The sequence below is a fragment of the Rhipicephalus sanguineus genome, chromosome 5 (assembly GCF_013339695.2).
Source record: "Rhipicephalus sanguineus isolate Rsan-2018 chromosome 5, BIME_Rsan_1.4, whole genome shotgun sequence".
Lineage (NCBI taxonomy): Eukaryota > Metazoa > Arthropoda > Arachnida > Ixodida > Ixodidae > Rhipicephalus > Rhipicephalus sanguineus.
This window is the reverse complement of record NC_051180.1, coordinates 122,941,985-122,967,523: the sequence shown is the minus strand read 5'-3', so window position 1 is coordinate 122,967,523 and position 25,539 is coordinate 122,941,985. Positions and strand designations below refer to the sequence as shown.

Sequence of the window (25,539 nt, the reverse complement as noted above, 5' to 3'; positions counted from 1 at the left end):
CGTCCGTAAGGCAACACGCGCACCGGCGCATGTGGCCACTTTGTTGATGCTGCTGCTGCTGATGATGATTAGTTATGCCTGAGCGCTTTGTCATAAGTAGGCATGTTTTTACACATAGTTAAATTCTGCGCTACTTCCCCGAAATATGACATGCGTTAGTGACACTCCCGCTCTACTTAACATTCATGTCTTTCCCAAGCAATTTCGAGCATGGGCGTGGCACTGTGTTAGAACACCTGCTTTCCACAGAAACGACCTTGGCTCTATTCCCACTCGAGCGCAATATATATTATTATTTATTTATTTGCATCAATTTCGTATTTTCGGTCATGGACAAGGCTGATTTTTCGCTGAATTTCTGCGAAACGAGCTCTTTAACACTATCGCGTTAAAAGAACAAACAAGGAAGGGAAATCTGGTGGCGAGAAAGTGCCCCGAGTGTGTATTCCACAAATGTTTTAAGTAATTCTCGTAATGTGAAGCACTTAGTTTGCCTACCTGCATTTTATTCTTGCGTGTTATTCTTCCACAAACAATCACAAATCTTACCCCGCGCAAAGAGAGAGAAGGCATGGGGGTTACTCAGAACGACCGCCTGGACAATGAACTATGCCACTATTACTGGACTGCAAGGACAGTCACCGAGGTCAAGTTCAGGTTTAGAAGACACTCGGGGGCGCCTTTAACTGGAAGTCCTCCCGTGTGCGCTACCGATGAAGCACTGTCCCTTTCCCTACGGGAGAGCGCCTTCCCCGCGTGTGCAGCTTCATGAAAGCTGAGCATACGCGTTCGGCGAGACCACGCGGCTGCAGGAGGGGGAGGTGGTTGGTTTGGAAGAAAACGAAAAGCGTGACCGTGGGAAGATACGGTAGTCTGGTCCGAGCTTTAAGTCTGCCAGGCACTGAACGGGTGTCCCAAGGTTGGACCATGTCCATGGTAGACGGCCAGAACTCGCGCCAAATGTAAATATGTTGTAAATGACTTTGTACTTGTCATCACTGCTGTAGGTAAAACTGCTTGTGCTAAAATCACGAAGCCTCTGCTCGCAAGTCGCCACAAGGAGCGTTTCTCACGGGGCACCTCAAGTGCAAAACATCACCGACCTGGTGGTCAGCCTGTGGCTGTATTCGTGAATTTTCGCAACGAAAGAATAAGGCAACTTTATTGACGCTTAAGGCTTTGGCCTTGAATTACAGAAATAAATGTTACAGACGGTGGAGGAACCTGTAGCGTTCTGAAACCGGCGGTACTGAGCGTTGGAAAATAAATGTGATGGGAACAGAACGTGGTGGTCAATTTCTGTCAAGTTGGTGGTCAAGTTGGTGGACTCAAAAGTCCAGTAGCATATCAACTAATGTAGTGAGGGGCGACCTGCGACATTTAAAACGTATTTATCTTTATCCTTCTCTTCCGAACAGCTGTAAAATAATTGGCGCCGTCATGGACATTCTGAACATCGTGGACGTGTCAGACAATCTTTCAGTGCGCATTGGTTTAGAGGATGCTAAAGAAGTAAGAGTGTCTTTGGAATATTTCCGAGAAATTTGTCGTATATTTGCGTGGTTTCAGGAGACCCAAGTTCAGAAGAAATACAAAGTGCATGGCTAATATAATTTGTATATAATGACTCTAGTTTCGATCTTGTAAGGTAATAAATAGGGCAGCTTTAACAAAATTATTAAATTTCTAGTTCTAACTATCTTGATTACATCAGGAGGAACAGCTACCACGCTAAGGTTAATATGAATAAAAAGAATAGGAATCGCCAGGAAGACAGCCGATTTTTCATGTCACTATTTCGAATGAAATGGCAGGTGTGAAAAACGACAGTTTTTTTAGGGAAGCAGCAGCATGGGTGTGATAGGTTGTTTTTGTAAGCTAACAGTCTTTGTACGAGGCACTTTCGAAATCTTATTTTGTGCACATAAAAATTGTTTGCAAGTCTTCTGATACAACGCCAGAGTACTATCTATTCCCTTTTCCCGACCGGATGCTAACACCGTAGTGTACACACTCCTACGTGAGACTACAGCAGCATATTGGTCTTTACCAAGCCATCATCACCGCCGTCTTCACGTACTTGACCCAAATATGATTGTTAGAATCCCACCAACCATGAAAAGGTGTATTACAAGCTTATTTCACCGACTACGACTAGGTGTGGCATTCACTCGCCGTTACCTACACCATATCGGCCGTGCCGACAGTCCCAATTGCGAGATGTGTGGCACTCCTGGGACTATCGAACACCTCCTGTGCGTCTGCCCACAATACCTCATGCAAAGAAATTCAATGGCGGCCGCCTTGTTGTCATCGAAGCAACAAGTTTCAGAAAACGTTCTGTTGGGACCACCACCATGTCATCAGCGCGATATTCTAAAAGCGCTGAAGATGTTTTTGCGTGATACAGAGGTCGACGAGAGACTGTAAATAGTTTTCGGACATTCAAGGACTTACTTCGTCGCCACTTTTCTCCCTCATTGTCATCGCTTCTTCTCTCCCCTCTCTTTACTACCTCTCCCCTTTCCTAATGCTGAGTAGCAGGCCAGAACATTGATTCAGGCCGACTTCTCAGCTTTTCTGCCATAATAAACCTTTTCTCTCTCTCTCTCTCTCTTCTGATACAAGTTTCAGCCTCTAAAGAAGCCGCGCCGCAGCTCATACAGTGCTGAAAGTGCGATGCGTTTGCGAAAGCAGTGACGGAAAAATGAAATTCACAACGCGGAAACCAAGGCCATGCTCTCACTTCTTTTGCCCTGTAGCTGGAGACGCCTTCGTTTCCCTTACGCCCTGAACACTCTGAAGTAGGAGGTGCTCAATAATGTCTTCGACACTTTTTTGCTCCAGCTCCTTCTTGGCAAGTTATCAATCATGCTGAAATATACCCCTGCCTTTGGGCGAGTGCACTCGAAAGAGGAAGTGGTTTCTTTTGCCTTGCGTTTCTTGGCATCTTTGTGCCACGCCATTTTGTTTTCATTTTAAACAAACGAGCAAAGAACTTTGACATTTCACTTTGTTCGGACAGGGCGGAAAGTATCGGTCAGCGAAATTTCGTTGACTTTTCCCACTCGCTTTTGTTGGTCGCAGTGGCTGTCGTCATTTATTATCGAATATCATTTGTATCAGAGTATGTTTATCTTGTGGGCGCCCATGCAGATTCAGTAGCAATGATTGAGAGGTATAAACGAAAGAGCAAAAATGTTTCGTTTAGAAAAATGAACTGCACCAGACAACGATGTCAGCCCTTCAGTAATATTTATCGTTGTGTCCTTTATCTTGAATCCTAAGTAAAAATCATAATAATATATATAATGACACCCTGCTGTGGCATAGGTCATGTGTTTGATCGTAATATTTAGTTAGGTTGGTGCCAAATGTCTTATTACAGGCCAGTTTTCCATCCGCGTGAAGTTGTAGCTGGAGTCGCGTGTTGGTAGTGCGGTGTCACGACACCACCAATGGCAATGATGCAAACACACTTCTAGTGTCCTCATAGTTTCTATAGCAGAAACATTAATCACGGTTACATTGGCCAGCATGTCGTTTGCACACGAAGGTATGTATTAACCCGTATGTGCTATGCAGCGGCAATGGCCAGTGGAAGGGTGCCTGTAAAGGATGCTCTGCCACAAAACTACGCTTACTGCGGAAAAGCAAAGTGTAAAAGTTTGCGACCTGACTGTTTTTTTTTAAATGCGAGATATTTCTTAGCGCACCAACACCACTTTGACCATTACCATCCGTCCGTCCGTCCGTCCGTCCGTGCGGCCCACACCTGCATACCGCGGCCCACGGTGCAGGAGAAAACGACAGCCGAGAAAACGACAAAAGGGTGGAGATATAGAGAAAGAAAGAGGAACAGAGTGAAAGAAAGAAAGAGAAAGAAATGGACAGAGAAAAAATTGAGAGAGAAACAAAGAGAGAAGATCCTCAGCGTGGCTTCCCAGACTTAACTGGTCATCTCTATGGTCATGTGGCTATATCTAGGCTTAACTGGCTATCTCTATGCTAGGCTAGGCTGCTTTGCAAAGGAAGACCGCCTAGATCCTCTATCCCTGCAAGCTTGGCGCCATGATTGCTTAGCTGCCATAACTTATTTTAAAGCAAGGAGACGCAGATACATGCGCGATAACGCTGGCTTCTTGTTAAACCCTGGCGCTTTATTCGCTCACAACATGGCGCTCTTTGTTCTCTGAAGAAGTGAATATTTTTAGCAACATCAAATGATACACTTCATTTTTTAAAATTTCGCAATTTTGTGCATTATGTATTCCTAGTGCATTATGTATTTTTCGGTTTGTTGAAACTCCTTCAACATGCAATGTAACATATGTTCTGTCGGCTTTGGTGGCCGCATATAGTCAAGGAATAGCGACAAGAAAGTTTAAACCAATACTTTACTTACGTGCATCAGCGTAACGTTCTACAGACACTTGTTACAAGCACTGGTCATATCAGAGAAATGCTATTCAGATTTTGTTTAAATGATAATTTTAGGAAAACTTTGTTTCTCTGCGCCTCGTCTGCTTCTGTGCATTGTTTGGCTAACGACCATGCGCCCATGTGTTTTACTCGTGGTGCTTGCTTTGTGTACAAAGCATTTAAAAGAGAGGCTGAACATCGTGCATCGCGAAGGCTGGAAGGCGGTGGGGAAGGGGGCGAGGACAGTAGAAAATTAGAGAAAGATTGTCTTTATTCTTAGTTTTGACGAAGAAGGGTCGGTGTTTGTTCCGTACTCCATTCTTTCTAGACCGATAACCATTCCGGGTAGTCGCAGGATTCCGGATGGTTGTCACAGAATGATATTCAGGGCGCGAAGTTCGTTTATATATCCTTTTGTCAGGGGTTGGAATAGCATTCCGACATTACATATAAATTATTCCTATCATATTGTGGGCATTTATTATGCACATCTTCTTCATCTGTACATTATCATCATCATAATGTATTTGGTTATGCATCCTCATCTTCGTCGTGCATCATCATCATTAGTGTGGGTTCACCGTGCCTGTTGGCTGCCGGGTCTTGAGGCCAAATAAACGTCTGCCAAACAAAGACCTCATAATATCACTACGGAACTGGAAGAGATAGCAAGAGAGAACCAACAATATTTTGAGCCCGGCAAGACTGTGGGGTGGCCCAAACTCTCCTAGACGCCGGCCAGGAGCCCTTAGGTCCCTGCGCGTCTTCTATTTGCTGTACAGAAGTGGAAACATCAAAAATAAAACTTATGGCTCGAGCACACTGCCGAAAGAAACGAACCACACTGTAAACGCTATTCTTCAATGTCACATAATTATTCTGTTTTAGCGGCAAATGAGCTCGTACAGAACTTCTTATCTTCACCAACACCTCTATGAAGTTCTCGTTTCTAAGATGTGAAAATTGCAGTTGCTGCTTATTTTACAAATGAATGGCAGTGAAAACTACAGACAAGACCATAAACAGAAAAGGAGCGCGAAATACAGAGTAGCGCCTTTGCCAGACCGTGCACTTGAGAGGGTTTCCGCGTGGCGTTGTACAGTGAGCGTCAGCTACGCATGCCCCGCCTTAACGTGCCATCACTTATATCAGGCAGAAGCGAAGGCGGCTGACAGTTCCATCACCTCTATCCCGTCCCACACAACCCTTCTTTACCACTGCGTCTTCTTCGGGGCCTGTTTTCGATCCCGCTCTCCACGCAGCTTTACGCGACGCACAAACAACGAGAAAAGGACACTCGCACTCTCACGATTCGTTCACCCAGCAGGCGTAGAGGAGCGAATCCAACTACTTCTCCTATAAAGTGGCGTTAGCGCGGACCCCGCTACTGGCGGACATAAAGCTTCCGGCCTCTCCCTTTAGCAGTCAGTATAAGAGCAAGAAACGTTTACGTGCAAATGAAGAAAGGTGGAGAGTATAAAAATAAACTAACGCTGAAAGCGAGAAGTTTCACCTCCAAGGCCACTCGCTCTGCGGAATTCGTCGCAGTGCGTGAGTTGTCAGCGTGCGCGAGGTGTCTACATCGTCAGAGCGCTAACTCTCCGGCTCTCCTGGGAGGCAGCGTGAAAAAAAAGTGCGTGGACATTAACTCAACGAGAGCGTGGACAGAGAAGGTCGGGAATTGAGAAGACAGTGATGGTCGGACAGAGAAGGCAGAACGCGAAAGTGCACTCATGTTCTGCGCAGCCACGGCTCGAAGTTAAGGTAAAAAGCACAAAAGGAAAAGGGCGCATGGCCTCGTAAACGTGAGACGCAATTTTTGCGGGAAGTGGCGGTGAGAACGGTGGCCACGAGGCGCCGTAGGTTAGATCCGCCTTTTCCACGTTTCGTCATGCGAGGCACCAATGTGGCTGGACGGACACGGAGCTTTCTTCGCGAGTTACTCTCCATCACGCTCCCATCTGTCCTACTGCTTCTTTCGCTTGTACTCTTTGCAGTCAATACCGGCGCCTTTTCGATTAATTGAAGCCCAGTTGCCCGCTTGGCAGTGGTCGGACAGAACTTGGCGAGAGCTCCACTTCAGGTCCTGCCGAATACTGCTGCTTGGCAGTGTTGTGTGTTGGTCCTCTCAGAACTTTTATAGCGAAAAAAAAGCAAAACGTAGGCTAAGCTAAAGGGTGGGTAAGCTCAGACACATTTACGATCCTGCTTTATGAGCTTGCAGGTATCTGCCGTTACCACCCAGAGCTGTGGAGGCCGAGGTGACCATTCCATGGTGGCCAGTGCTGTAAAGGTAAAACAAAACGAGAAGAGCTGTCTCAGCAATGGTCTTGTGCTCACACCTCCTTTAGTGCTGGCGATGTGTTCACAGGTGGGTCGGAAGAAGGCCACGTGAAGGCGTAAGCTCTTCCGGAAATATATTAAGGGTAAACCGGCACGGAGAAAGGAACGCGAAGATGGTGCTTGCTGATAGTGGCCGTCCCGCTCGGGTGTGCTGTATAGTCAAAGGGTCTTAAAGCCATTTCTCTTTACGAATGCTTTTACACTCCCGATTATTATGTGGCCCTTACATATATCAGAAAAAAAAATTCCTCAGCGGCTTGAGTGGATGAAAATACATAAATAAATAAGAGGAGGGAAACAAAACTGCCTGTAGAGGCGAATATTCATTGTACCCAGAGCCGACATATTCTTATATTTGAAATGACGCGAACTAAGAGCGCCGAAGTAGCCTATTTGCCGTTATTAAACCAAATGTATTCAATTATTTTGGACAAATACGGCTGGTATTTATTCACTTTTCGCTGTGTCTTGCTGTTTCCTTTACCATGTAGCCCGTCTGCGTACAAAACATGAACTAATATTAGGCGCCATCACCTGTGCAAATAAGACAACTTACACAAGGTATGAGAACTAGGCTATATTTTTTTAAAATCTGATTTAAAGGGAGGAATATCGAACAAGCACAAATCTACGAAAAATATCGCACCTCTTCTGCGGACTTTGAACAGTTAAATATTGAGCCCAGCAAAAGTCATCCTGCTTTAAGTGAAACTCTCACCGCGTTTCAATGCATTCGGCTAAGACGACTCCAAGGCGAAAGCCATCTTATTTTTCTTCTTAGTCGGTATACTGATCTTCCCTCGCCCCCTCTGAGATAATTCTCCACCTAACTGGGTTTTGCACTGCCTCCACGAATGGAGGCATTGCAAGCTTTCCGCATCTGGTTTTGCACTGCCCCCGTGATCGACACACCTTTAACCAAGCGATGATGCCAAGCGGTGACATCATCGTGTGACGTCACGTTATGTGATGTCATGATTACGTCTGAAATTTCGTCGTTATGTGACGTCATCTGGACGTTATTACGTGATGATAGTTTTTTTGTATGACTCGTGTTGAGGCTGCCAACGCGGGACGCCAACGCTGTCGACGGTCAATTTCATGTTTGATGACAACGTGAAATTGTCCGTGTTATTATAACGACATGTTGCTATATTAACAACAATGCAAGCAATGTTGGCACAAACTTACTAGGATTTAGCAGAATCCACATCCTCACTCAATTTAAGTTGAACCCTCTTTGTAAGTCTCCAGGTTTCTGCTCCGTAGGTAAGTACTGGTAAGATGCAGCTGTTATATACCTTCCTCTTGAGAGATAGTGGTAGACTACCATTCATGATTTGATAGTGCTTGCCGAATGAGCCCCATCCCATCCTTATTCTCCTAGTTATTTCACTCTCATGGTTCGGCTCCGCGGTTACTACCTGTCCTAAGTAGACGTACTCCTTTACAACTTCCAGTGTCTCGCCACCTATCGCAAAGCGATATCTCTTAAGGTGTAACCTTAAGAGACAGGAAGAGAGCAGAGTGGGTCAGGGAACAAACGGGGGTTAAGGATATCATAGTTGAAATTAAGAAGAAGAAATGGATATGGGCCGGCCACGTAGCACGTCGGCAGGATAACCGGTGGTCATTAAGGGTAACTGACTGGATTCCAAGAGATGGCAAACGCGTGAGGGGGAGACAAAAAATTAGGTGGGTAGATGAGATTAAGAGGTTTGCAGGTATAACGTGGCAGCAGAAAGCACAGGACCGAGTTGATTGGCGGAACATGGGAGAGGCCTTTGCCCTGCAGTGGGCGTAGACAGGCTGATGATGACATCCTCACTATTCGATCGGTTCAACAGAGAGAGACGGGAAAGGAAAGGCAGGTGGATAGTAATGCGCGAATTTGTTTCATACGCTAGAAATGGGCAAGAGTGGGGTTTAAAAACGCTAGAGGAGCTCCAAACAAACGAAGTTTGAGGGAAAATGGAGGATTGCAGCGATGAAGAACTGTTAAAGAGGGGACATCAATGGAGCCACTTATAGAAATCGAGGAGCCGAGGTATATAAACCTCGACCTCTCCACGGCAAGCCAGTTAAAACAGAACGGAGGAGAACAGATCCGCTGGATTCAACGCTTCCACAATGACCATAGCCTTCGTCAGCGCAATCCTCTGCCTTCCTTAGCAGCTTGTTTATGTGCGCTTTGTTCACTCTCCCCCGGCTCAAATTGAAGGGGAAGAGTGAGCACGTGCGCAAAAAAGGTAAAGGAAAAACAGATAAAGCAGCATCCAGAGACATGCTCTGATCAACGGTTATTTAGTTACTAGAAGGACGCGAGGGAGGTGAAGTAAAAAGTTAACTGCAGCCGCCATCAGGACTAGGTTAACTGCAGCGGCCATCCGGTTTCCTACCGCACGCGGGGTGGTGATACAAACAAGAAAAATAGTTCACAAGCAATATACAGGATGTTCTTTTTTAGGGATGAAGATCGTTAAGACCTAGACAGAGAAAAAAAATATCTGTCAAAAAATAAATACGTGATAGGGCGCATCAAAAAATAAAAAACACATCTCTGAAAAAAGAATACACGAGAGGGTGCCCTGAAAACAACAAATATCGAAACTAAATAAAAAAATAATACATCTGTGAAAATAAATATACGTGAGGGCGTTGTGGTGCACGCCCACTCACAACGGAGAACACGCTGCAATAAAACTATCCAACGGAACTGTCGTCATGACAGTGTACCTGATTTCGAATCTCTCCCGAGGCAACGTAGAAAAGTGTACGTCGATCTAGCAATGAGGGATTATGAAACAGTTCAGGAACAACCCCTTAGTGCTAGTCGGTGACTTTAACGTTGACATCACCGACAACGACTGGCTTTTGCAGTATACGACGTCTCGATACGCTCTATGATCTATTTCGTATGACTGTAAAAAGCCAAATACCATCAGGGGGACGTGCGTAGACCTTGACTTTGCCAACTTCAGGTTAGATCCGATCGAAGAACAACTGGCTCTACATTTCACGGATCATAAAGCGGTGATAATAAAAGGAAGTCGAAATCCAGAACTGAACACGACATACGAATTATGACCAATAAAATATGCATACTCTACACACTTGTTGTCACTCACTTACATGAGGAAGAGTGGACAATGTCGCGGGAGATTCACAGTTCCCGAACGATCCAAGCTTCGCCCCACTCTTCATCATTCACTTCGTGGATATGCGTGGATTTTTTTAACAATACAGATTTTTTATAAAAATTATGACAGTCACACTCCAGTAGTTTTCGGACACAAACTGTACGTCGAGGCGGAAATACATTGCCGCAAATAAATGACATTGAAATGACTAATTAACAAATACTTGTTAATTAACTTTAAATTTTTTTACTTGAGAGTAGTTGTTTATGTTAGAAAGTTATAGGGCGTGCCAACTTGTGCCATGCCCATTTTTTAGAAATCACGAAAGTTGCACGTAAAATACGCGGCCTCTCTCTTAAATGAGACCGGAACTACCCGTGACAAGGGAGTGACGACATTTGAATGAAGGCGCCTAGTTGGCGTTTCTTTTCGTGAAGAGCGGCAAGTCATCTCACGTGCGCCAGCGGAACACGTTACCTTTGCGTGCGGCGTTTGGTGCTTATCTATTTCTTTCGAGTTTTGCGCAAGAACACCGCGATATGAACTTTGTCTTTTTCTGTGCAGCATAAAACTCAGGGGCAGCCGCTGTGGCGCTTTTCCTTGCTGACAGGCGAAATAGGTTTTCGCGTTTGTATATAGATTAAGAAATAAACGGATAAGCACCACACATCGCAAGCAAAGAATAAGCTGTTTCTTGTATATTTCAAAACGCTTGCCAATTTTCCCGACCATATCCTGCTTCGGCGCACCTTGATTCAAATTTCGTCACTTCCTTGTAAACTGCAGTTCCGGTCATACGCAACAGAGAGGCCTCGTTTTCTGTGCTCCGGGTGCGATCTGTTCCAATATCGCCCTTAAAATTCTATGATGAATATCTCAAATTGCGAGCAACTTGCGTAATTTTTAAAAAATGAGCATGCCATAAGTTGGCGCGCACTACAACTATCGAATATAAACAGCTGTCCTCAAGTCAAAACACAAACCCGTATCCTCTCACACCGTATGCAATGAAAGCGCCTAGCTCCGCATCTCTCTATAGTCTTGTACTCATTCACAAGCACACGCCGCCTAATTTCACAGTTGGATCATTGTTCGATAGCGAACTACATTAAGTGCATTTAACCGCAAGAGAGTAATTGGTCTTTAAATGAGCGTATGCGTCGCCATTAAGAGGTGCGCCGTTGTTCTAAGCCAACGCATCTGTGTGCGCATCGAGAAGCTCGGTAATTACCCGCTTCCTTACGAAGCGCTACGCACTTGAAAACGATTTGTCGCTGCTCTCGCCTCCGAGTTGGAAACCGCAACTCTGCAGGCAGGATGTATAGTTCTTTATTTTGTATGGGTGGGACCTTTAGGAGCGCAGCACAAGCAATTAAGGGGGACTGCTCGCTAGGTGGCCGTGCGTTAAAAGACAAATCCCTCGACACCGGTTGCCGAGCACTTTTGACACATTAGTTTCTTTTTATTCTCGTCTTTTCTTTTTTCCGAGAGTATATGAGGTCACCGGTCGCGATTCACGGATGTAAGTCAATGAGGGAGTGTTGTTAACAAGCGTATTTCTATGTGAATCCATGACACCGCGTACTACCTAAGCGCCAGATTTCGCTTTTATTTCTACCAAAGCTCAAAATTTCGAAATTTTAAAAATGAAATGTATCATTTGATGTTGCTAAAAATATTCACTTCTTCAGAGAACAAAGAGCGCCATGTTGTGAGCGAATAAAGCGCCAGGGTTTAACAAGAGGCCAGGGTTATCGCGCATGTGTCTGCATCTCCTTGCTTTAAAATAAATTATGGCAGCTAAGCAATGATGGCGCCAAGCTTGCAGGGATAGCGGATCTAGGCGGTCTTCCTTTGCAAAGCAGCCTAGCCTAGTATAGAGATAGCCAGTTAAGCCTAGATATAGCCACATGACCATAGAGATGACCAGTTAAGTCTGGGAAGCCACGCTGAGGCTCTTCTCTCTCTCTGTTTCTCTCTCAATTTTTTCTCTGTCCATTTCTTTCTCTTTCTTTCTTTCACTCTGTTCCTCTTTCTTTCTTTATATCTCCACCCTTTTGTCGTTTTCTCGGCTGTCGTTTTCTCGTACACCGTGGGCCGCGTTATGCAGGTATGGGCCGCACGGACGGACGTCCGTCCGTCCGTCCGTCCGTCCGTCCGTCCTCGCCGGAGTAGCAAGGTAGTGGTAGAACAACCACACGTCCAATTTTGCGACTTGGTCCGATTTCAAGACCGCCGTCATCAACGTTTTCGGCCGCCCTGCAGTTCGTAAGCTGCAAGCAGAACAGCGCTTACGCGAACGACCGCAGCAGGCCGGTGAATCTTGCACAAGTTACATCGAAGACGTCCTTCACTTGTGTAAGAAAGCCAACGGAACCATGGCTGAGTCTGACAAGATTCGGAACGTAAAGAAAGGGATTACGACGATGCCTTCACCATGCTGCTCGCCAAAAATTCTGGCACAGTGGCCGAGGTCATAACGCTGTGCCAGAGCTACGAGGAGCTCCGCCGGCAGCGTTCTATGACCCGTCGCTCCCCATCACACTACCCAGAGCTTGCTGGCTTGGCAACCTCCTTAGCGGCGAAAATTCTTTTACTGCTACAATCAATAAATAGAGAGGAAAAACCAAATTACTTTGTTTATTTCGTGTGCTCCCGTAAGGGCTACCAAACCACCATGGCCCTTCGTATCGAGTCATATGGCTTTAGTGTCCTGAATTTTTCTGTTATTCTAAATCATTCATTGCACTATTTGCCTTTTTCCTGGCGACTGCGCGCATTCACTACACCACACGTCTTCGATAATTTCTTGATTTGAATCACTTCTCTTTTTCATTGAATCAGTCATCGCATGTAATTGAATTACAGTAGCACTGCAAATTGGGCTAGCAGGTATTGATTCAAGCTTAAACTTAATAAGGCGCGCGCACGGACACGGCCACTAGAAGGCGCCAGTGTTGTTTTTTGTTTTTGTTTTTCCTTCTAGTGTCCGTGTCTCTGTCAGGGTTGCCAATGGTGGCTACTTTTCGCCAAATTGGCGAATTTGAGGGGCCCGTGGCGACCTAAAATTATGAATGGCGACATGGCGAATTTTTGGCGATTTTCGGCTTAGGTCTCCACTGAGTTATGCATCCTAAGCTCGGTGTCTTCGCAATGAATGAGCGGCAACACTCACTGTATTTTTCTTGGTTTTAGACCTAAGAGTAGAATGTGCTCATTACGCGTCATTCCGTATGTCTGTCCTGTAACTCGTGTGTATCTCCTCAATTCATCTAGAGGCAGGAGGTACAGGAACGTCCCCCAGAGACATTCTAGCAAAATGTAAACCGCGAGGGGCAGTGTTTGACTCTAAGTTAATAGCTTTCGGCGCTTTAAGCTTCTCTAAGGTTTCGCTTCCGAAGGGGCTATAGGCGACGGGTTGGCCGCGTGTTCCGACCATTTGTTCCGTCAAAGCTCCAACTGTTCTGAATAGCTTGGCGATATTTCACTGTTGCAGTACCCCCAATTCAGCTGGTAAAGACTGTTTTGGAATAGCGAAGAGAGGAGGATACGCGGCTATTTGTGCAATAAAAAAATATTTATTGAGGCATTTTCCACTGTTCTCGGTGAGCGTGTGCAATGACAACAATTGCTATAAAGCATTTTACATTGCCTACCTGTTTTTATTAATAACGCATCGGATTGACGCGTGTAGATATAAGTGACTAAAAGGAAAGGGTGGGTAGCGTCCGGTATCATATTAGTTCACACTGGAAAGGTGTAAGACTCACTAATGATCGGTTCCTGTAAGACTTCTGTCGTGTTACCTTCAATAAACTTTTATAATCCTTTTAATTCATATAAGGGTACGTAAAGCTGTCTACAAACAACGCTTTCAAGGTTTTCGCCCAAGGTTTACGACACTTTTACCTTTGAAACGAGCGGACAGGGATGGAAGGATATCATGAGCGTTTCATTCATTCACCCTTGCGCCACCACGCACATCTATCTTGCGGCTAGTCGGAGAAGCAGCACCATGCACTCCCATGGTGAAGCGGGCGATACGACTGGCATTGAGAAACGTCAATATAATTTAAGGGTCTTGGATGGTACTGTATATTCTATGGGGCTATACATGAGAGGACATTTTTATTACTAGGTATGACGCACATATCTAGATTGGCGACTTTTTTGGCGAGGTTTGTAAAAAAATGGCGACTTTTGGCGACTTTTTGCTCGTCATTTGGCGACATTTACTCGAAAGTCAGTGGCAACCCTGGTCTCTGTGTGCGCCTTATCGAGTTTAAACATGTATGAAATTACCGCTGTTCTCGCAACAGTTGTACTTATCACCCGTTAGATACATTAGGTGTAGATGTACCTCTCGCTTCCTCTTTCACCCTCAGCTGTTCTTTTTGCGTTTGGAAAACAAGGAATCCGTGTGCGAGACTCGCGTGCGTTGTTTTTATTTTTTTTTTAATTTCCTCGAGTAAGCAGTCACGAACGCGAAAACCCGGAGGCATGTTCTCGGCTACTTCGGCATCGAGCACTATTGCGCCTTCACGTTGTTCTCCTTTCAATAGAGCATCGCGTGTCATCCTCGGCCAGTGCCGGTGATACATAAAGTGTTTTCCTCGTTCTCGAAGCGGGTCTCTGCAAACAGCGATCATTGCTCACAACTGCCGGCAGCGCAGCCCACAGCCATACACTTCTGGCCCCGAGCACGCATCTCGACCGCTTGTATGCGGGCTTCTATTCACGTCGGTCGAGAAACAAAAAGGCAAAAGATGGCCGCGTTGCGTTTCTTGTTCCGGGAGAGAAAATAACAACGAGTGGTGTGTATGCTTGTCTCTTTCGAGAACGGAACATGCACTCAAACCCGCAGAATAGGATAGCAAAGATATGAAGGCAAGGGGGAGGGGGCAACAGAAGGAGGGACTGCGACTGGAGGATATCGGTTGCACTACAAATATGATGCGAGCTGAAAAATGTGGCCTACTGCTGATATGCATGCCTGGCGCTATGGCGATAGAGGGCCTGTTTAACATACGTAATTTTCGAACGTCCTTTTCGAAGTTATGAATTATTCAGCAACGCAGAAAAAGCGGCACTATAGCTTTCGTTTTAAATTTTATTTTTCTATTTATGGTTAGTGTACTTTGACCTCGTTTAAGTAAATTCTAGTGCAGGAACAGGAAAAATCAGCATAAAATACTGATTACATGCATATACATGGGCGTGTCGGTATCAAAGTCAGGGAGGCAAGCGAAACTTGAAAGCCGGCACCTCCTGCCTTCGAGACAGGAGAAAAGTCTCAATTTATCTTGGCAAAACACTTCAGTATAGTGTCATGGGTAAGTTAAGAGCAACGCTTATTTTTTTGCGATGGCCTTGGCTTGCTGTGTGTACACAGGAAGACTACGAGTGTTTTTCTAGGTTGCCTCGCTGTTTTCGTCGCGGGCCATCAGCCGAGTACCGTAGCCGCTGTACCAACGGAGGCAGACTCCAGTTTCAAAAGCTGACACTAAACACGCTAAGTTTTTAATTGTAATATTTTTTTAAATTGAACCTTATTTATTGTAGAAAATTCGCTTACTAAGTGATGCGATGGCCCGCTTATTTCACTTTAGTTGGTACCGTCAGCTAGCAGCGCCATTGATGGGTAAGTTTGACGGAACGTCAGCTTTGGTTTCCACAGAAAAGAAAAAAATAGTAAGCATGCTGTGCCGGACAACGAATAGGAAGCCACATTCTGCCTACACACTCTAGAAAAAAAATTATAGTAAAGAAGCAGGTGAAGGCTCACTAAACGGGCAATAAGTGGACAGCGAAGAATATTGATTGGAAGCACAAGAAAAAATTGCATCCGTATTTGTGTAAATGTTGTTATTTAAAGATTGGCGAGCTGCATGCAACGAAGCTTTCAATGTGTTCGACTTCAGACGTGATATTCTCGGCTCCAAAACAATATTTCTTGCCTGCATTGACCATCGCCTATGTACTCAGATGGAGTACACGATTAACTGAAGCTCGGTTACAGGTTATGTGGCGCACAGGGAATTCAATAGCCTGAAAGCTTAATTTACGAGCTTGTTAGGCAGGACGTATGTTGCATTCTTTTCGCATACTTTAAAGATACTCCGCTTTGGCGTAGGCACATTATTTTATAAAAAGTATACTCAGAGTTGGGAAATAGGCGTTAAGTTAAGGCACATTATATATAGCTGTCTTCTGGGCTTCGACAACTATTCACATTTCTTTGAAGTTATAGAAAGTGTATTTCAAATGCCAAAATGATAGTTTCTAAACTTTATCGCGAATAAATATTACAGTGCGCCTGCGCTTCTCAGCAATAGTTTGTAATATTACTTTTCTTGCGCAAGTGTTGCACGTGTGTGGGCCTTGACAACGATCACGAAAAAACAAGTTTGATGCGCTTATCTCGGCAGCATCGTAAGTCGTGAGGCTTTGTTTTACAAACATATTGCGCTTATTAGTTCATATTAAAGAGAATATTGAGCTGCAAAATGGAAAGGAAAAGAACTACGATGAGGCGTTGAGGCTTACGAATGGTTTGTGAGAATGAGTAGGAAGCGAAAGGTTGGGCGCCAATCACTAGCGCATAGCGCAAAGGGGACGGGGACGAGAATGAACACGGGACCAGTACACCTCGACCACCTCCCCTTTACGCTAGTAATGATGTCTTATTGTGCCTGGTACCGATAACACTTTAAGAAAAAAAGGTGTACTTTGACTCTTCTTTGCGACACATGTGACTCTCCCATGTACAACTCTCCTTAGAGTGTCACATGCACTTTCTTAAAGTTAGCGTGCCTAACTCTCCTGGAGAATTAGGCCCGCTAACTCTCCAAAAGAGAGCGTGCCTTTTCAAAGGGAGTCATACATCCCACAACTCTCCTAAAGAGAGCCAGCGTGCCTCTCTAAACTGAGTTATACATTGGAGAGTCACATGCGTAACAAAGAAGAGTCAAATTTTTTTCTTAGAGTGTAGCAAAACTTTTCGCCATAACATCCACTGCTTCGTTCCTTTCTGGCTTGTTATTTCGCAAGCTTTTGTTTTGCTGTTCGCGCTATCAAGTGTTCCTTAGGTGTCAACCAGCTCGCCTAGCAGCAAGTTTTACTGAATGCCAAGTTCGATGAACGACACTGTGAGTATCTGCTACTCCGCGCAAGGTAATGAATCTGTCACGCGCCAGAAGGAATTCTTCATCGGAAATCGACAAACAGGGAGAGGGAAAGGCCGAGGCAATTACTGCGGCAGAGGAGGCTGCTGGACGAGCGAAGGGAGGGCGTGTCAGGAAATCGGACGCAAAGAATCACGCCTACTCATCACGGCGGGGTCTCTGGATTCAGCGACCTTAATGAGCCCGCGGCCGCCCTTCACCGGCAACGCTTGCCTAATTTCGACCGCAGTTAGTCAAGTTTGACATTCGGCACGCCTCCGCTTCCTCGCAAAACGCCCGTCAGGTTAGACGCCGAAACAGGGCAGATGCGGATTACCCAACTGCCTTGCGGTGACGTCACGGTTGCCTGGGCGAGAACACTTCGGGGATGCAGAATGAGGACTGTTTGTTGTTTGTTTTGCAATTAAGTTCGTTATCGCGCAGTGCATTCGAAAATTCCTTGCAGCAGTTGATTACTTTCCTAATTATTGCGACATGCAGCTGTACTATCATTTCTAGGCTACTCTTTACTCGCATATCATAGTTGTAATGTATTTAACGCAGCGAATCTGGAGAACGCTTCCGTTATTGCCATTCATTGTGACAAAGAAAATTGGCTTTACCTATACGACAATGACCAGTTTTACATGTTTGATTGCCTCTACGCAATAATTATTTCTAGAGCTATATTTTCGAATTAAGGAAATAATATGCTATGCGAAGTGCCTTGACCTAAAACTCCTATAGTGAAATGCATTTATACACTTTGTTGAAAGAAAGCGACATAAAAAATTAGGCAGATCCCACGTATGTTGGGAATCAATGTAATTTGAAGCATGCGGCGGGGCGGTGACTGTGGCGTAATTTTTTACAATGAACGAGACGTTACGAAGTGACGCTAAAGATAGGCGCATATGGTATACGCGCACACATTGGTTGAAGAGTCGCACATTTGTTGTATAGCCAGTTGTTTACAGTTGCGTAACGATGCCAACAGCAACAGAGGCATTACCAACCCCAGATGCAGTACGCCGATATGTATTGTGCTTATACTTGTCCGTTATGATGGAGAACGCATGCACGTTTCACGATCCCGAGTGCATGTGTGGAAGGGGTTCTTGACAGTTCGCACGTAGATGGCGGCGAGCGTAATGTCGCTGTCATTGTGATTGATGTGCGAAGCGAAGACATCATCGATTCCGCTGCTTTTCTGCGTGTGTTGGGTGTCTGGCGGCCGGCAAAGTGGAATGCGGCCTATGCTGAAGTTGCGCATTGCCGTGTTCTTATATGTCTCCACACCGCCGCACCTACAATGAAGCCGATTGCTGTGGACAATACATTGGAATCACATGAATGCAGTGGGTTCATCGCTCCATGTTTCGGAAAGTGCTAACACGCTAATTTCTGTGAGCAGAGCGTCTTTTTCGGAGTGCAGGTGCGCGTGCAGAGATTGTACGTTGAGAGCGGCGAGCGTGAGGTTATTGTTGTGGTTGTGGCACCGAACGAAGGTGATAGCCCGGTACAAGACAGTGTCTAGAGGCCTGTTTGCTAATATAGACCAATTTTAGTGGATGGCACTTATCGTATCCGAAGACTACATGGGCGTATGTGGCCCTTTGTATCTTATATAATAGATTAATAGTTATGGCGTTTGCTTGCGCAAGGGGAAACTGTGCCCTCCTACACGAGACATTTTTCTGGCGTATCTCATGGTTGTGGTCGTTCGGAGTCCCGCGGGCACTCATTTCAATTCTATTGAAGGTGTGCGGTAGTGATGTGCTTTGTCCTCGCTGGGACGACAATGCCTACCCTGGGTTTCGGAAATTCAAGCCACAGTCGCAAGAGGTTGCCGTATTCATCGCGCTCGATGTACCACAAGGTGCCTATGTTTTCATTAACGAGGCCGTCGCTTACGTCGATGTTGGCCGTGATCATGTACGGGTTGCCGTTGAGGCCGGCAGGCTACCCATGTCACTTGCGTTCATGTTGGCCACCGTGGTCAGGGCAAGCTTGTGTGCCTGCTCGTTCTTATAGCCAGTTATGTTATCGTATGAGGGATGACATAACGCGTTGTCCACAGCGTCGAGGCAACGTGCGTTCGGTCGACGTGCATACGTATGCTGTCAAGGCATTTAGCGGCGGCTTCTTCGCGTGTCCCAAAGCGGCTGTCAATCAATCTCATGTCATTCTCGGTCAGCATGAGGCCATCGCCCAGCCCTATATGAAATAAAAAGAACACTGCGTAATTCTGGCGGACCACATGGGCGAGTGGATGGCAGTCGAGCGTCTTCCAGGAATGTTCTGTGTTCAGCTGCCTCAGTTTAGTAACACTGATAGTTGGTCGAGTTTGCAAGGGATCATGATTATCAAACGGCGCAACGAAAGGAGACGTAACACAGACGAAGAAGATGACAGGCGCTTGTCTTCGTGCCCCCTTCTTCGTCTGTGTTACGTGTCCTTTTGTTGCGCCATTTCATAATCATGATCCCTCACTTAACTTGCGTTTCAGTGTGTATGTTCGCTGTTAATCTATTCATTGCCACTGTCAATTACCTGTGGCACATACCCTCGTAACATGAACTGTGGTATCCGGGTATGTGCCACACGTGACAGAGGGAAATGATTTCATGACGTACGTGACAGGTGTTTTGCGTTATTCCTCATGGCCAGTGAATCAGGTTCGTCATACGCTGATCCCGGATAAGCCAATTTTGATGGTATATTACAAGTTATGGAGACGACCAGCAGAGCGCCCAGGCGTAGATAGATAGATAGATAGATAGATAGATAGATAGATAGATAGATAGATAGATAGATAGATAGATAGATAGATAGATAGATAGATAGATAGATAGATAGATAGATAGATAGATAGATAGATAGATAGATAGATAGATAGATACACTGTAAAAAATTTTTCTTGAAAAAAAACAGAAATTGTCTGGCAGCTGGCCTGCCAGAAAATTTCCGTTCTCTTTCTGTTTTCTGTTTTTGTAATTTTACATGTCTCTTCTATTCCCGCTAACAGAAAATTTCTGTAATTTCCATCGGTTTTTCCGTTTTCAGTAACAGAAAATGTCTGTAATATTACATGTATTTTTTGTTCTCAGCAACAGTAAATTTCTGTAATTTCGAATTTATTTTCTGTTGGCAGTAACAGAAAACTTCTGTACCTTGACATAGATTTTCGGTTCGCACTAACAGCGAATTTCTGTAATTTTACTACTCTTGGTTTTTTAGTACAAAAATCCTGTGATTGGACAAGTATTTTTTTTTCATTCGTTCAGTACAGGAAGTTTCCGTAATTAAAATGGGCTTTCTGCTTTAAGTAACAAGAAATTCTGAAATTGTATTCTTTCTCATGGCAGCAACGTCAGTTGACGAAAATTCGGCAATTTGACAGGTTATGCAATACTAAATGTATGTGGTGCAAGAACAGAAAATCTCAGACAGAAAGCACCACGATTTTTTGCATCTGCATTGTCCCTTTTATAGCACGCATCCTCTCTCACAAATTCGTTAATTCAGTACACCATAGAGTGAAATGCGAACAAGTTTATTGACATGGAATATAAAAGTTCAGGCAGTTGCCAACATGTGCATCTTGAAATACGAGAGATGCCCACACTATCACAAGCGGCCACTATGCGTTATTTGAAGGTCGCAGGTTCGCTCCCTGCCAGCGCGATGTTATCTTTTCATCCACTTTGCTTTCTTCACATTTACTTCGTAATGACTACAAATAACATCCCCTGTACTTGCCTTGGCTTTCTTGTCTGTTAGTTGTACAATTCCCGTTTCGTTCACTATGCCCCCAGTATCACAAGGGGTCCAGATTCAGGAATCTCTCGGGGATATTGTTCGAGTTGGCCGGCACATATGTTTAAACGTCAAGTCCTTCAGGGAGCTACTCAATGACGGCACTTTCGGGTTCAGGTTGTGCTGTTTCCCACGTGTATGATCAGTCGTTGTGCCCTTTCCGGGACTGACAGTGGCAATTGACCTAAAAAGAAGAGGCAATTCCGTTTAGCAGTGCACAAGAACCTTAATATTCTTAGATACAGTGTAACTACAAAGGCACCTACTTGCTCTTCATTAAGAATATGCTTTTCCGCATGCATCCATCTCAACTTAAATTACCATCACTTTAAATACAATATTGCCACATAAGTCTAAAATGAAACTCCTAACATTTATAACACTAAAATTAGAATCTGGACCTTCTAATCAGGGGCGTAGCCAAGGGGGGGGGGTTGGGGGGGTTCAACCCCCCCCCCCCGAAATTTTTCAGTTTTGCTTGTGTATATATACACTCACACATACAAACGCACGCACGAACATGCGTAAAGTATGGTGGAACCCCCCCCCCCGAAAAAAATTTCTGGCTACGCCCCTGCTTCTGATGTCTAAGTACTGACAGCCAGTTTGCTTGTGGATACTCGCGAGCAGTATACCATAAAACAGGTAGCTTCTCATTGAAGGCATTATGGTTTAGTTTTAGTACTTTTGTTTCAAAACGCTTTCTTTTCAGGTTACCTAAATGAGGCCATCTCAATAAATAAAGGTATTCTATGTGAGCAATATACCACACATTTTTTTAATGTTACCGGAAAGCTAAAATTATTGGCCAAAGTATTGTGTCCAAGATTTATTTTCAATCTCACCTATGAGTGAACTCCAGCATAAGACTTGTCTCTTTTGGGTGGGCAAAGTTGACGCAAAGTGTGCCAGGAATAATATCTTGAACGCCTCTCTAGGACTGCATGCTTGCATGAGAGGAACGTTGTCAATGCAAAGTGTGAAGGACTTCCCTGTCAGGAAACCACCACCTGGAAGTTGAAAATTTGGGTTCAAGATTTACTATATTTAGAAGGGGAGAATAACGTACCTTTAGCAAATATGAAAGGCCAACTTGGCATTTCCTCAATATCATCATCACAGGTGGTATCCTTGAATAAAAAAAGAGCATTGATCGAATAAGTAGACACGAGGTAAAATAGAATTTGTTAATAACAGGAAACCGCGCGGGCTAACGGGACAAGAAAGGCTGATAGGACTTTCTTGTCCCGTTTGCCCGCGCTGTTTCCTGTTATGAAGTCAAATCAACAAGCTCAAGCTCATACCCTTTCAAACAATTTGTTAAGCTGAATGCTTGCACGTATTTTAACACTGCGTACTCTCAAACACTTTGAGCGCCCGAACGATGCTTATCAAAAAGCACAATGCAAGAAAGAAGATAAAAAAATCAACAAGTGATTTTCAGGCTGCATTAGCACCGAATCTCTTGCCCTAAGTGGAAGTGAAATGACGCATTCTGAAGATGCTGGTCTGCACCTGCGATGGTTCGCTCTATTTTCGGTGTACAATCGAGCCCGGATATATCGAATTCAATGGAGATTGTGAAATAGTTCGATGTATAAATAATTCGATATTCGAAATTGTGCTCATAATAACAACATAGCACATCTCTGACAAATATCTAAACTTGCAGAAAGACGGGAGATTACCGATTGGCGTATCCAAAAGCAGCAACGTCGACAGGCACACGACGGTGATAAATGATTTATTTGATGCGCAAAAAGCCGAACAGGTCGACGGGGCTCAACTGGCAGCACACGTGAAATGCGCAAGAAGGAAGTAGTGCTGAAAAAAAAAGGACAGTTTAGTGCAGAGAAAGACATGCCCTGTAGTCACAAGCAAGCGCTTACACCACACTCAAAATCCAGCGCCAAATCACGGCGCCGATACCTTCGACGAAGCGCGAATTCATCAAAAGCCGCCACTTCTTCAAAGCATCCACCCTACCCCCACGCCAGCTAAACGCGTGCGAGAACAGCCACCGTGTTTCGAACAAGTAAGCGCTTACACCACATTCCAGATCCAGCGTCAAGTCACAGCGCCGATACCTACGACGGAGCGCAAGTTCATCAAAAGCCGCCTCTTCTTCAAAGCACCCACCCTCCCCCCATGCCAGAGAAATGCGTGCAAGAGTAGCCAGCGTGTTTCGAACAAGTAAGCGCTTACATCACATTCCAGATACAGCGTCAAATCACAGCGCCGATACTTTCGACGGAGTGCAAATTCATCAAAAGCCGCCTCTTCAAAGCACCCACCCTCCCCCCATGCCAGAGAAACGCGTGCAAGAACAGCCAGCGTGTTTCGAACAAGTAAGCGCTTACACCACATTCCAGATCCAGCGTCAAATCACGGCGCCGATACCTTCAACGGAACGGAAATTCATCAAAGGCCGCCACTTCTTCAAAGCACCCACCCTTCCCCAGCGCCGGAGAAACGCGTACAAGAACAGCCAGCGGGCTTCGAACAAAGCCGCTTGTGCATAGCGTCGAAAGTTCGAGAACCTTAGGCCCCCGTGACGCCGTCTCAAACGACACTGCTTTCACCGTTGCGTCTACCGACGACGCCGAACTGGCTCAACATCTTTACCGAGCCGCTGCTGCACTGTGAACAGATGAGTCATGTCCAACTCTCCCGAACCCAGGCGCGAACCAATGAGCGCGCAGAGGCGTGTGGTTCGGCCAGTCAACGAAGAAGCCAGTGAGCCAGAAGTGAGGAAAGACACTATCAGACTGTGGCACTGAAAATAACTTATATGTCGCCACGCATACATATCTTGTAGTAACGCGCAAAGTTCGAAAAAAAAAGGAAAGGAAGCAGAAAAAAGGAGAGGAACAAAAGACAGGCGCTACGCACACTACGCTACGCGTGCGCGGCTTTCCTGCACGTGTGGTGCAGTGCACTTTGAGGCCTTGGGCGTGGCGTCGCGTTCGATATATCAGATGTGCAGCGAAGAGGAGCACTATATTTGCGTGCACAAGCCCAAGATATTTCCATGGAATTCTACCTCTGTTTCACAGGCACAACAATTCGTGTGGTTCGATATATGCGTGTTCGACTGCATTTTTTCGATAAGTGCTGTTCATGTAGAGGGCACAGAATCGTTGCGGTAATATGAAACCGGTTGAGGCGTTGCTCAAAAGGGACACTGTGTCGCGTCACTTTTTAAGTGATTATATTATTGAACAGAATCTCGAGCGATAAAATTCACTAAGGCAGACACATTAGCGCTGCGGTGTCAAAGACCCTTTATAGTTCGAGGTAACGTCGACGCGTGCGCACGCTCGGCATAGCGACGCTACGCTATTCAAACGTATACAGCACAAAGGCCGGCGCGACCGCGCGTCCGGCGTCCGTGGCGCGCCGCGCCCCTGTTGCAGCCGGCGCGAGACTCGACATGCTGCAATCCGCGCCGGCGACGTTACCCAAAGAACAGTGTGCCCAAAGACCCTGACTGCACGGTGTCCGCGTTTCTTCGTTCTTCGTTACGAAGGGACGCCGGGCGTGCTCAACTGCGTATGCGTCAAGTCGACGTAGCGCGGCCGGCGGGGCGCGCAAGTGGGAGTATGAGTGCTCGATTTTCGCGTCAACGTAACGTGACGAACCAACGAACCTGGCGCCGCCAACCTCTGCTGGTTGACGCGAACGCTGCGCTGGACTATAAAGAGCCCTTTATAACGAGGCGATTACGCTGGCAAAGCAGAACAAGAAATCACGCATCATAGCAAGCTAAGGACGCACACGATCCGCATAAATGGGACTGCTCCACCAACGCCGCATGACACAAACACATTCTTAGATCGCAACATTAGCGGAGCACCCGCTTCGGTGCGCCTAAACTAGCGGATCACAGAGGAGACAACGGTCGAACACATTGCAGTGTGACGCAATCTCTCGCAATCGCGTGCACGATAGTACGCTCTGCGCGGTAACAACGAAGCACACTGCGCAGACCGCGGCAGCCGCTTGGCACATTTGAAATGGCAGCACTGCTCTGCTTACACCTCCTGCCACACGGCTAAGCGCAGCAGCACAGCTAAATACGACGTGCACTAGCAATCAACGTTTCCAGAACCATTCGTTCAAAAAACGTTGCTAACTGTGCATGGCTACGCGAGCCACTGTCATCGAGCGCTATAGCAACAACATTATCAAGTAATATCACTTCAGTAATAGAGAATAGAGTTCAGTAATCACATAAAGCAGCAAGGGAACTTTCACTCACCTGATGGACGAACTGTAACAAAGCGCAGTGGTTCAATGGCAGCAGACCGTCGACGAGCAAACAACGAGGAGCGTCAGTCGGTCCAGTCCACAAAGAAGAAACTATAGGCCTATGCAGCATGAAATTTGAATCTGTGCATCGAAGCGCGCCGAAAGCAAGGACCGCAACATGTACGAATGCGCATATTACTTGAGAGAAAATTAATTGCTACAGTTGGCTTGCTTCCTAAAATATAAGCAATTTATTACTCGGTGGAGTGTATTTTTATAGCTGTTTTTCAATTACTAAGAGGCACGTGATCAATGGTCTGTAAAGCGCCGGCTATAAAGACAGAAATTTTCTGTTTTTTTCAGGTACGTATTTCTGTTAAAGACGAATAACAGAAATTTTC

The 25,539-nt window shown here is 45.5% G+C and overlaps 1 long non-coding RNA gene across 1 annotated transcript; it reads right to left on the bottom strand.

The window, feature by feature from the left end:
• Positions 1-21,877: 21,877 nt before the first annotated feature.
• Positions 21,878-25,241, bottom strand: LOC125758559 (uncharacterized). The gene is made up of 3 exons (XR_007416220.1): positions 25,149-25,241; positions 21,957-22,017; positions 21,878-21,897 (listed from the first exon to the last, which is right to left on the bottom strand). It is a non-coding gene; the product is annotated as an uncharacterized LOC125758559 (long non-coding RNA).
• Positions 25,242-25,539: the final 298 nt, after the last annotated feature.